The 13,796-nt window shown below is 49.6% G+C and overlaps 1 pseudogene; it reads right to left on the bottom strand.

The window, feature by feature from the left end:
- Positions 1 to 130: 130 nt before the first annotated feature.
- Positions 131 to 13,763, bottom strand: LOC117965073 (integrin alpha-10-like; annotated as a pseudogene).
- Positions 13,764 to 13,796: the final 33 nt, after the last annotated feature.

Below are 13,796 nucleotides of genomic sequence, written 5' to 3'. Positions count from 1 at the left end.
GGTGGGCATTTAGAAGTGGAAAAACACTGGGAGAAAATACTGTGGGAGGCTTTTCTTAAGGTTTGACTGGGTACAGAGAGACACCAGGTACGTTCAATATTTAGTTAAATGGATATTAATAATTAAAAGAGAATGAAAATTTGTGTTTTTATAGTTTTATTAACGCAGATTGCAAATCCAAAATAATACGTTTTAAAAAAACACACACAATTGACAATAACCAAGTTGGAGATCCCAGAACATCTTCATCGCGGTATCACTGTGCTCCCAGAAATGGAGGATCAGTTAAAAAGTCTTGCCCTGACCTCCAGTTCTTAAAGGGGAGGGGGACCCTGTACGCTTTCTTTACAAATGTATTTGAATCTTTTCATTGATTTATTTGGAATTGTCCGCACGGGACCCGTGCAAAACCGTTCTTAAAAGTTTAAAAGTGCAAGCTCGCGTCCTGCCTTCCGAAAGGTCACGTCAAGCGCACAGACAGTTTAATAATAGCGATGAAGACGTTGCAGGTGCAGCACAAACGTTTGGTTGAGTGACTGGAGCTTGGTTGAGTTCTACAGTTCAGCACCCCCTCTCTCTCTCTCTCTCTCTCGTCTGCCCTCTCGACTCTTACTCCTCCTTATCCCTCTCCTCCTTCTCCTCCTCCTCTCTCGATTTCCTGGCGAAGAAGCCCAGCTAGACAGACAGACAGACAGACAGACAGAGATCACGTTCAGTTTCTTTGTGTCACAGCAGCAGTTCCTTCCTTCTTATACTGCTGTGCAGGCAGCGTACTGTGGCTCGTCATCTTGGGTGCTCACAGCCAGCCGTTTCAAACCTGGCGAGACGGTATAACCAGACACGCTCTGTCAATTGGGGCAGCAGTGTGGAGTAGTGGTTAGGGCTCTGGACTCTTGACCGGAGGGTCGTGGGTTCAATCCCAGGTGGGGCATGCTGCTGCTGTACCCTTGAACAAGGTACTTTACCTAGATTGCTCCAGTAAAAACCCAACTGTATAAATGGGGAATTGTATGTAAAAATAATGTGATATCTTGTAACAATTGTAAGTCGCCCTGGATAAGGGCGTCTGCTAAGAAATAAATAATAATAATAATAATTGACAGGCCACAAACTGGGAGACCAAGAGTCACAACACGACAAATCATTTTGCAGCACCTTCGGGATGTCAATTGTTAACCAGCACAATAAAAAGTAATTGCACCTGCTCGAAAACAGTTTGTCATTTTTCAATCACAGCTCGTGAATTTTATCCAAATATAAGTGATAAGTGTCTTTTGATGCTCAAATATAAGTGATAAGTTTCTTTTGTTGCTCAGTATATTATCTTTAAGAAGGCTGAATAATGCTGACGAAGACGACAGCAAACGTGTAGCCGTAGAGCCGGTACTCTGAGCTCGCTAGCAATGCTGCAGAAAGCCGGAGCGGGACGGGGCGCTCCACACTCACCTTCCACAGGATGAAGATGATGAGGGCGAGGAGCAACAGGCCTCCGATGATGCTGCCAATGAGAATCCAGAGAGAGACGGGGATGCGCCGGCCCTTCATCACCTCCAGGGGGCTCTGGGGAGAGAGGAGAGGAGAGGGTTAAGGATCACAGCCCTTAAACCTGAGGGAGTACATTTGATTTTTAAAAAGAAGAAATATGAAACATGTTGCAGTGCTACAGAACTGGAGCTGAACACAGAAGCAGACGGGTTGATGAAAGACAGCGTGAGTGTTTTTATTGGAGAGTGAGCCCTGCTTTATCGAAAGGAGTGTATTATTATTATTATTAATTCATTAATATTATTAATTATTATAAATTATTAGCAGACTATGTTATCCAAAGCGATTTACAGAGACTAGGGGGGTGAACTATGCATCATCAACAACTGCTGCTGCTGCTGCTGCAGAGTCACTTCCAATAGGACCTCGTTTGTTTGACGTCTCATCCGAAGGACGGAGCACAAGGAGGTGAAGTGACTTGCTCAGGGTCACACACACACACACGCACGCACACACACACACAGGGAGTCAGTGGCTGAGCCGGGATTTGAACCTCCTGGTATCGAGCCCCTTTCTTTAAACACCAGACCCCCCCTCTCTCTCTCTCTCACCTCTCTCCAGTGCCCGCTCTGTCCCAGGACAATCACGCTGGAGTCGTTCGCTCGGAGAACGTGCGCGCTCACGATCCTCACCGACCGGAACTGGGCCTGAAACACAAACCGTCGGACAAGCTGCGTGACCTACAGCTCACAGGAAGGGTTTGCATTGACGAGAATTTTAGGATTGAGACATTAATTTAAAAAAAAAAAAAAAAAAACCTATAGGAACATAATTTATATCTTATATTTAACAGGATGCAAACTTTGCGGTAGGAGTCATGTTGAAGGGGAGGGGAGTGGGAGTGGGAGGAGGGGGAGGAGGGGAGGGGGAGAGGGGGAGGAGGGGGAGGAGGGGAGGGGAAGGGGAGGAGGGGGAGGGGAGGGGGAGTGGGAGGGGGGAGAGGAGGGGAGGGGAGGGGAAGGGGTGTTACCTCGCGGTAGAAGTCATCGTGGACTCTCCTGCCGACCCGGATCTGCACTGCCTGATTCCGCTGCAGCTGCTCCAGCCGACACAGAACCACAGCGCACCACGAGTTACTGCAGTTCTGAAACACAGAATCAACACATTATCAATACACGAGTTACTGCAGTTCAAATAACACAGAATCAACACATTATCAATACACGAGTTACTGCAGTTCAAATAACACAGAATCAACACATTATCAATACACGAGTTACTGCAGTTCAAATAACACAGAATCAACACATTATCAATACACGAGTTACTGCAGTTCAAATAACACAGAATCAACACATTATCAATACACGAGTTACTGCAGTTCAAATAACACAGAATCAACACATTATCAATACACGAGTTACTGCAGTTCAAATAACACAGAATCAACACATTATCAATACACGAGTTACTGCAGTTCAAATAACACAGAATCAACACATTATCAATACACGAGTTACTGCAGTTCAAATAACGCAGAATCAACACATTATCAATACACGAGTTACTGCAGTTCAAATAACACAGAATCAACACATTATCAATACACGAGTTACTGCAGTTCTGAAACGCAGAATCAACACATTATCAATACACGAGTTACTGCAGTTCAAATAACACAGAATCAACACATTATCAATACACGAGTTACTGCAGTTTGGAAAGAAATAATCAATAAGGCCACACGCACACGCACACGCACACGCACACACACAGACACACACGCACACACACGCTCCCCCACTCTCTCTCACCAGGGTCTGAGTGAACAGCATGTCTTCTGGACGAACCGGCCGCACAGCGTCTCCCTGCCTCTGTTTCATGAGCTCCAGGTCGCTCTCCAGACTGCAATTCACACCCGTCGCCTGCAGGGGGGGACAAAAACGACAAATCACCACCTTCACACACGCCACCCTAATATTACATCTTGTTACATAGTTTCACAAAGCAGCATCGCTAAAATGAACCAATTATTAACAATAGTGTGCTATTTTGCTATCTTACCAGTGCATCAAACAATTTACTGGAAGCAGTGAAGTAGGGAAATGCACTTCCACAGTGAAGTGTGGATACTCACATTTTGCGTGGATACTTCCGTCACACTTATAAAATGGCTGTCTCCAAAAGCCACGGACGGCAGGTGGATTTGAAACTCCAGGTTACTGACGGTGTAGCAGCCCAGATTGTGAATCTGTGAGATTGAAAAACGGGGGTCAGGTGTGTGTGGAAGGGGGGGGGGGGGCTTCTTAAAGGCAGTTCCGAGTAGCAGTAGGAGTTTGTGCCCCCCCAGAGTTTTCATCTCACCTTGTAAGAGGTGTGGAATTCCGGTCCGATCCCTTCGGATGGTGTCCTGCTGGGATGAACCTCGTAGCGATTGAGGCTGGCTTCACTGCGACCGGAAACAAACAGGATTCAGCGGGTTATAGGATCCAGAACAGGGAGAAACAGAACGACGACACCAAAGGCTGAACCACAAGACTTTTCTAGCTTGCTGTTACAGTCTAGAACCGACTGAGCAATATCAAGCTTCATTAAATTAGTCCAGAACAGCCTTATCAATATTCGACTTTATTTAATGAGTCTAGAACCGCTTGATCAGCATCACTTTTAATTGAGGCTTTTGCGGCCCTTCAGCAAGCAGGAGTCGCGCGGGGACAAACAGCCCAGCTCAGCTCGGCTCGGCTCGGCTCGGCTCGGCCCGGCCCAGCCCAGCCCAGCCCCCTTCCCTCCGGCTCTCACCTGGTAATGAAGAGGTCTGGCTCGTATCTCACGATCGCCAGCAGCTCAGCCGAGTTGTCCTGCAGAGTGTCTTCCTGCTCCACGCTGTCGCTGCAACCGAGGGGGGGAGAGGAAACACGGAAACAACCTTAACATGACACGCTAAAAACACTGCTAAATACACTGTAAATACACTGCCAAATACACTGCTAAAAACACTGCTAAATATACTGCTAAAACACTGCTAAAACACTGCTAAAACACTGCTAAATACACTGCTAAAACACTGCTAAATACACTGCTAAAACACTGCTAAAACACTGCCAAATACACTGCTAAAAACACTGCTAAATATACTGCTAAAACACTGCTAAAACACTGCTAAAACACTGCTAAAACACTGCTAAATACACTGCTAAATACACTGCTAAAAACACTGCTAAAAACACTGCTAAAAACACTGCTAAAAACACTGCTAAAACACTGCCAAATACACTGCTAAAAACACTGCTAAATATACTGCTAAAACACTGCTAAAACACTGCTAAATACACTGCTAAAACACTGCTAAAAACACTGCTAAAAACACTGCTAAATACACTGCTAAAACACTGCTAAAACACTGCTAAATACACTGCTAAAACACTGCTAAAAACACTGCTAAAAACACTGCTAAATACACTGCTAAAACACTGCTAAAACACTGCTAAATACACTGCTAAATACACTGCCAAATACACTGCTAAATACACTGCTAAATACACTGCTAAAAACACTGCTAAATACACTGCTAAAACACTGCTAAATACACTGCTAAATACACTGCTAAAACACTGCTAAAACACTGCTAAATACACTGCTAAATACACTGCCAAATACACTGCTAAAACACTGCTAAAACACTGCTAAATACACTGCTAAATACACTGCCAAATACACTGCTAAAACACTGCTAAAACACTGCTAAATACACTGCTAAATACACTGCCAAATACTGTACACTGCTAAAACACTGCTAAAACACTGCTAAATACACTGCTAAAACACTGCTAAAACACTGCTAAAACACTGCTAAATACACTGCTAAAACACTGCTAAAACACTGCTAAAACACTGCTAAAAACACTGCTAAATACACTGCTAAAACACTGCTAAATACGAAGTGAGAGACTGGCTGCCTTACCTTCCGGCGGACAGCTTCACCTGCACGAGGTTCAGCAGAGACGAGCAGCTGAAGTCAAACTCCAGGCTGAACTTCACCTGTGCAAACAGAGGTCAGAGGTTAAAGGAGGACAGGTCGTTAGGTCAGCACCACCCCCTCATACCCTGAGAGGTATGAAGCTTAACCCTTTCTTGCACTGCAATCTCATATAGGAAAGGATAAAAAAAAACTCTCCTCTAGTCTTTATATATATATATATAATTTGTATCCCGGTTCACCGCTGCACCCCCTGGCTGATCTGATGGCTCCACTGCAGACCCGCAGGCACCCTATTGGCCACAGTGAACCGCAGCTTCCCCTGCCAACCTTATCCCTCCCTACCCGGGCGGAGCTCAGCCAATTGCGTGCCGCCCCCCCAGGAACCCACAGTCATGGTCGGCAGTGACATAGCCTGGATTCGAACCTGCGATCTCCAGGCTCTAGGGAGCATCCTGCACTCCACACAGAGCGCATTTACTTGGGAGCTCCTACAGCTATCTTAAAACTGCACCATTGTGACCTATGCAGCTAATTGGAAGTGGAACACGGCTGAATTATTTTTAAGCCCTAATTTCTTGAAGTGGATTCTCACCTTGGCTTTTGCTCTGAAGACAGGATAGCTGACATTGCAGGACCTGCTGCTGGGTGCCAGAGCCGTGCATTCGATTTTAAACAGGGGCTCGTCCTGCGAGAAGCACAGGGGGCGAGGAGGTTAGAAATCAAACCCTGCTTTACCTCCGTGACTTCAAAAAAACCTCATCCGAATTTAGCACCGGACGGTTCACCGGTGCTAAACTTTCAACACGGTTTAGCAGCTGTTTGTAAAGTGCTTTGCACCCCTGGTTCACAGCGCGGTGGAGCGCCGCGCCGGCAGTACCTTCACAGACAGGCTGGAGAAATGCAGGTTTCTGGAGAACAGGATGTCGAGGCTGGTGTTGTAGGAGTTCTCCCTGCAATTCTCCAGCACCAGCTCCACAGACAGTCTCCTATTGGGGCTCCTGATGATAAAGGGATCCTGCCTGTAAATCAGGAGAGAGACACTTACAAATCTGCACAGCATCCCAGCAGTAATATTATTATTTATTTCTTAGCAGACGCCCTTATCCAGGGCGACTTATAATTGTTACAAGATATCACATTATTTTTACATATAATTACATTATTTTTTACACATTATTTTTTACATACAGTTACCCATTTATACAGTTGGGTTTTTACTGGAGCAATCTAGGTAAAGTACCTTGCTCAAGGGTACAGCAGCAGTGTCCCCCACCTGGGATTGAACCCACGACCCTCCGGTCAAGAGTCCAGAGCCCCTAACCACTACTCCACACTGCTGCCCTGTTATTATTATTATTATTATTATTATTATTATTATTATTATTATTAATTTAGCAGACACTTTTATCCAAAGCAACTTACAAAAACTAAGGGGTGAACTCTGCATCATCAACAACTGCTGCTGCTGCTGCTGCAGAGTCACTTCCAATAGGACCTCGTTTGTTTTACGTCTCATCCGAAGGACGGAGCACAAGGAGGTTCAGTGACTTGCTCAGGGTCACACACACACACACACACACACACACACACACACACACACACATACACACACAGGGAGTCAGTGGCTGAGCTGGGATTTGAACCTCCTGGTATCGAGCCCCTTTCTTTAACCACTGGACCCCCGAGCCTCCAGTAAACGCTACCTTGTTCCTGAGATGCCCATGTGGGCGTGCAGAACCAGATCAGTCACGCACACATCATCCTCGCCGCAGTCTTTGAAGAACGGGATCTGCGGGGTTAAAAAAAACAAAAACTCTTCAGGAGGGTTGCAATGGGAGAAATTCCCCTCCTCTCTCCTGTGCAGCGGGTGTTAGGTCTCCCTCGTAAAAGCAAAGTGTAATAAAGCACAGTGAAATCCACACACTTACAAACTTCTTGATGAAGGTGAGGCTGCCCTCGTCCAGCACAGGCCCCGCCTCCGTGCTGTTCATCTTGAAGCGCAGAGCAAATCCAATCGGGTGAATGTAATCCAGCGTGTCCTGAAAACACACACACACACTGTGACAGAGCAGGGGAGGATACAGGACTACATTCCCCAGAATGCATCGGGGCTGACGGGCTACTACACCAGTAATGAGACACACACACTCACACTGTGACAGAGCAGGGGAGGAGACAGGACTACATTCCCCAGAATGCATCGGGGCTGACAGGCTACTACACCAGTAATGAGACACACACACACACTGTGACAGAGCAGGGGAGGATACAGGACTACATTCCCCAGAATGCATCGGGGCTGACGGGCTACTACACCAGTAATGAGACACACACTCACACTGTGACAGAGCAGGGGAGGAGACAGGACTACATTCCCCAGAATGCATCGGGGCTGACGGGCTGCTACACCAGTAATGAGACACACACTCACACTGTGACAGAGCAGGGGAGGATACAGGACTACATTCCCCAGAATGCATCGGGGCTGACGGGCTGCTACACCAGTAATGAGACACACACACACACACTGTGACAGAGCAGGGGAGGAGACAGGACTACATTCCCCAGAATGCATCGGGGCTGACGGGCTACTACACCAGTAATGAGACACACACACGCACACTGTGACAGAGCAGGGGAGGATACAGGACTACATTCCCCAGAATGCATCGGGGCTGACGGGCTGCTACACCAGTAATGAGACACACACACTCACACTGTGACAGAGCAGGGGAGGAGACAGGACTACATTCCCCAGAATGCATCGGGGCTGACGGGCTGCTACACCAGTAATGAGACACACACACACTGTGACAGAGCAGGGGAGGATACAGGACTACATTCCCCAGAATGCATCGGGGCTGACGGGCTACTACACCAGTAATGAGACACACACACACTGTGACAGAGCAGGGGAGGATACAGGACTACATTCCCCAGAATGCATCGGGGCTGACGGGCTACTACACCAGTAATGAGACACACACACTCACACTGTGACAGAGCAGGGGAGGATACAGGACTACATTCCCCAGAATGCATCGGGGCTGACGGGCTACTACACCAGTAATGAGACACACACACACACACTGTGACAGAGCAGGGGAGGATACAGGACTACATTCCCCAGAATGCATCGGGGCTGACGGGCTACTACACCAGTAATGAGACACACACTCACACTGTGACAGAGCAGGGGAGGATACAGGACTACATTCCCCAGAATGCATCGGGGCTGACGGGCTACTACACCAGTAATGAGACACACACTCACACTGTGACAGAGCAGGGGAGGATACAGGACTACATTCCCCAGAATGCATCGGGGCTGACGGGCTACTACACCAGTAATGAGACACACACACACTGTGACAGAGCAGGGGAGGATACAGGACTACATTCCCCAGAATGCATCGGGGCTGACGGGCTACTACACCAGTAATGAGACACACACTCACACTGTGACAGAGCAGGGGAGGATACAGGACTACATTCCCCAGAATGCATCGGGGCTGACGGGCTACTACACCAGTAATGAGACACACACACACACACTGTGACAGAGCAGGGGAGGATACAGGACTACATTCCCCAGAATGCATCGGGGCTGACGGGCTACTACACCAGTAATGAGACACACACTCACACTGTGACAGAGCAGGGGAGGATACAGGACTACATTCCCCAGAATGCATCGGGGCTGACGGGCTACTACACCAGTAATGAGACACACACTCACACTGTGACAGAGCAGGGGAGGATACAGGACTACATTCCCCAGAATGCATCGGGGCTGACGGGCTACTACACCAGTAATGAGACACACACTCACACTGTGACAGAGCAGGGGAGGATACAGGACTACATTCCCCAGAATGCATCGGGGCTGACGGGCTACTACACCAGTAATGAGACACACACACACTGTGACAGAGCAGGGGAGGATACAGGACTACATTCCCCAGAATGCATCGGGGCTGACGGGCTACTACACCAGTAATGAGACACACTCACACTGTGACAGAGCAGGGGAGGATACAGGACTACATTCCCCAGAATGCATCGGGGCTGACGGGCTACTACACCAGTAATGAGACACACACTCACACTGTGACAGAGCAGGGGAGGATACAGGACTACATTCCCCAGAATGCATCGGGGCTGACGGGCTACTACACCAGTAATGAGACACACACACACACTGTGACAGAGCAGGGGAGGATACAGGACTACATTCCCCAGAATGCATCGGGGCTGACGGGCTACTACACCAGTAATGAGACACACACTCACACTGTGACAGAGCAGGGGAGGATACAGGACTACATTCCCCAGAATGCATCGGGGCTGATGGGCTACTACACCAGTAATGAGACACACACACACACACTGTGACAGAGCAGGGGAGGATACAGGACTACATTCCCCAGAATGCATCGGGGCTGACGGGCTACTACACCAGTAATGAGACACACACACTCACACTGTGACAGAGCAGGGGAGGATACAGGACTACATTCCCCAGAATGCATCGGGGCTGACGGGCTACTACACCAGTAATGAGACACACACACGCACACTGTGACAGAGCAGGGGAGGATACAGGACTACATTCCCCAGAATGCATCGGGGCTGACGGGCTACTACACCAGTAATGAGACACACACTCACACTGTGACAGAGCAGTGGAGGATACAGGACTACATTCCCCAGAATGCCTCGGGGCTGACGGGCTACTACACCAGTAATGAGACACACACACGCACACTGTGACAGAGCAGGGGAGGATACAGGACTACATTCCCCAGAATGCATCGGGGCGGACGGGCTACTACACCAGTAATGAGACACACACACACTGTAACAGAGCAGGGGAGGAACGGTGTAGTCCTGGAGGATACAGAACTACATTCCCCAGAATGCATCGGGGCTGATGGGCTACTACACCAGTAATGAGGCACACACTTACACACACACTTGTTTGGTTATAGTGTTTATGAGAACTTTGCATGGCCTCTCATACACTGCAGATCTCTTATCTGCTGCATTTGCATGGTTGAAGGATCTGTTTAAACTTGGCCCGGGAGGTTTTGTCAGTTTCCTTTCTTCTGGGGCCTTTTTTCGACCCAGCAAGCACTAGAAACGAACACACACACACGCACACACGCACACACGCACGCACGCACGCACGCACGCACGCACGCACACACACACACACACCTGCTGTGACTCACACAGTGACACACACACACATGCACACACACTCTCACACACACGCACGTCTACATTTGGAAATACCAAAGGAAACTCGGCTAATTCAATGATAGAATTTGGATCGAAAGTCAAACAGCGGTCGAAGGAAGGGTTAAGTGAGGTCACTCACGATGACGTGGAAGGGCAGCGTGCGGCAAGCAACCTCGTCCACTCGAACCCGGAGCACTCTCTGGATCTGCTTGTGAGACGTCTCGTCAAAGAGAGCCCGGGACACAAACTTCCGATCATCCAGAGAGGAGGAGACCTGAAGATCTGAGACACAATCAGAACACAATCAGGGGGAGGGAGAGGGGGAGAGGGGGAGAGGGGGGAGAGAGGAGGGGGAGAGGGGAGAGAGGGAGAGAGAGGGAGAGAGGAGGGGGAGAGGGAGAGGAGAAGGAGAGGGAGAGGGGGAGAGAGGAGGGGGAGGAGAGGGAGGGGGGAGAGGGAGAGAGGAGAGAGAGGGAGAGAGGAGGGGGAGAGAGGGAGAGGGATAAGTAGAGGTTGAGGGGGGAGAGAGGAGGGGGAGGGGGAAGGGGAAAGAGAGGGAGAGGGAGAGAGGAGGGGGAGAGGGAGAAGGAGAGGGAGAGGGGGAGAGGGACAGAAGAGGGGGTGAGGAAGAGAGAGAGAGGGAGAGTTTGTAGCAACACTAAAAGAAACTTAATAATAAATTAAAAAAAAAACATTTATATCTCAGGTTAGTTTCCAAAGTGGTTCTGGATGCAGCAGCCGCAGGGCTGTGTCCATGCCTTTCCGCTGTGCCGGCCCGTTTCTCTGTGGCTGACCGCGCACTCACCGAACGGGACTCTCTGATTGGACGGCGAGCGCGAGGCCACGCTGAAGCAGACCGTGGCGGTGATGCAGGCGGAGTCACGGCCGTTGCGCTGGCAGTTCCTCTGGATCACGTTGATGGAGCGCGGCTCAAAGACCACGGTCACGGAAATGCGCACGATGCTGCGGGAGCTGCAACGAGAACGGAAAACCACGAGCCGTCGCGATTCAACGCGGTGCCGAGAGGGATTCGGGATCAGCCCTAGACTTATACAAGTATATACAAGCACAGTGAAAGCATAGGGAAGCATTGTAAAGCACAGAGATGTTTGGTAAAGCATAGGGAAGCATTGTAAAGCACAGAGAGGTCTGGTAAGCATAGGGAAGCATTTTAAAGCACAGAGAGGTTTGGTAAAGCATAGGGAAGCATTGTAAAGCACAGAGAGGTCTGGTAAGCATAGGGAAGCATTGTAAAGCACAGAGAGGTCTGGTAAAGCATAGGGAAGCATTGTAAAGCACAGAGAGGTCTGGTAAAGCATAGGGAAGCATTGTAAAGCACAGAGAGGTCTGGTAAAGCATAGGGAAGCACTGTAAAGCACAGAGAGGTCTGGTAAGCATAGGGAAGCATTGTAAAGCACAGAGAGGTCTGGTAAAGCATAGGGAAGCATTGTAAAGCACAGAGAGGTGTGGTAAAGCATAGGGAAGCATTGTAAAGCACAGAGGGGTCCAGTAAAGCATAGGGAAGCATTGCAAAGCACAGAGAGGTTTGGTAAAGAATAGGGAAGCATTGTGAAGCACAGAGGAATGATAAAGCACATTGAAAACCAAACTTGGTGAAGTGTAATAAAACACAGTGAAAGCATGGTAAAGCAAACATAGCCACACCATGGTAAATGGATAGTATAATTATTTCAAGTTTTTCAATCAATCAGCTGCTATAATTCATGTTTTTATAGGAAGTTTGGATTTTCAGGTTCTCACCTGAGCAGCACAGCGTTGCCCTGCGCTCCCACAGCCAGGTCTACGAGCCCATCCCCATCCAGGTCTAACCGTCCACTCACACTGCGTCCAAAATACTGCAGAGCTGAGGACAGGGCTGAGGCAGCGACTCTCTGAGCAACAGGAGACGGGACACTGGGGTTAGGGGTAGGGTTGGGGTTGGGGTTGGGGTTGGGGTTGGGGTTGGGGTTAGGGTTAGGGTTGGGGGTTGGGGTTAGAGTTGGGGTTAGGGGTTGGAGTTGAGGTTGGGGTTAGAGTTGGGGTTAGGGGTTGGAGTTGAGGTTGGGGTTGGGGTTGGAGTTACGGTTAGGGGTGGGGTTGGAGTTGGGGTTAGGGGTTGGAGTTGAGGTTGGGGTTGGGGTTGGGGTTAGGGTTAGAGTTGGGGTTGGAGTTGGGGCTGGAGCTGGGGTTGGGGTTTAGGGTTAGGGGTGGGGTTGGGAGTTGGGGTTGGGGTTGGGGTTGGAGTTGGGGTTGGGGTTGGAGTTAGAGTTGGGGTTAGAGTTGGGGTTGGGGTTGGAGTTGGGGTTGGGGTTGGGGTTAGAGTTGGGGTTGGGGTTGGAGTTGGGGTTGGGGTTGGAGTTTGGGTTGGAGTTAGAGTTGGGGTTGGGGTTAGAGTTGGGGTTGGGGTTGGAGTTTGGGTTGGAGTTGGGGTTGGGGTTTGGGTTGGGGTTAGAGTTGGGGTTGGAGTTTGGGTTGGAGTTTGGGTTGGAGTTGGAGTTTGGGTTGGAGTTGGGGTTGGAGTTTGGGTTGGAGTTAGAGTTGGGGTTGGGGTTAGAGTTGGGGTGGGGTTGGAGTTTGGGTTGGAGTTGGGGTTGGGGTAGAGTTGGGGTTGGGGTTGGAGTTGGGGTTGGAGTTTGGGTTGGAGTTGGGGTTGGGGTTGGGGTTAGAGTTGGGGGTTGGTGTTAGAGTTAGGGTTAGGGTGGGGTTGGAGTTGGGTTGGGGTTGGGGTTAGAGTGGGGTTGGGGTGGAGTTTGGGTTGGAGTTGGGGTTGGGGTTAGAGTTGGGGTTGAGTTGGGTTGGAGTTGGGTTGGGGTTGGGGTATGATTAAGTGTTCTGGGGTCCCACCTGTTTGTAGAGTGGCAGGATGGTGGTCCGGTGGCCGTGGGTAGATGTATATCGCTCCACGATGCCCCTCCTCCAGTGGCGCCCCCACCACCAGGTCGTTGAAGCCGTCGTGGTTGAGGTCCGGCGCGGCCGCCAGCGAGTATCCGAAGCGAGCGTCCTGAACCCGGCGGTGCGGCTGCAGCGTCCCGTTGAACGAGAACAGAACCTGTAGGGCAGGACCGACCCGTCAGACCTGCAGAACCGT

The sequence above is a fragment of the Acipenser ruthenus genome, unplaced genomic scaffold, assembly GCF_902713425.1.
Source record: "Acipenser ruthenus unplaced genomic scaffold, fAciRut3.2 maternal haplotype, whole genome shotgun sequence".
Lineage (NCBI taxonomy): Eukaryota > Metazoa > Chordata > Actinopteri > Acipenseriformes > Acipenseridae > Acipenser > Acipenser ruthenus.
Note: the sequence above shows the minus strand (reverse complement) of the source record. Positions and strands in the feature narration are given on the sequence as shown.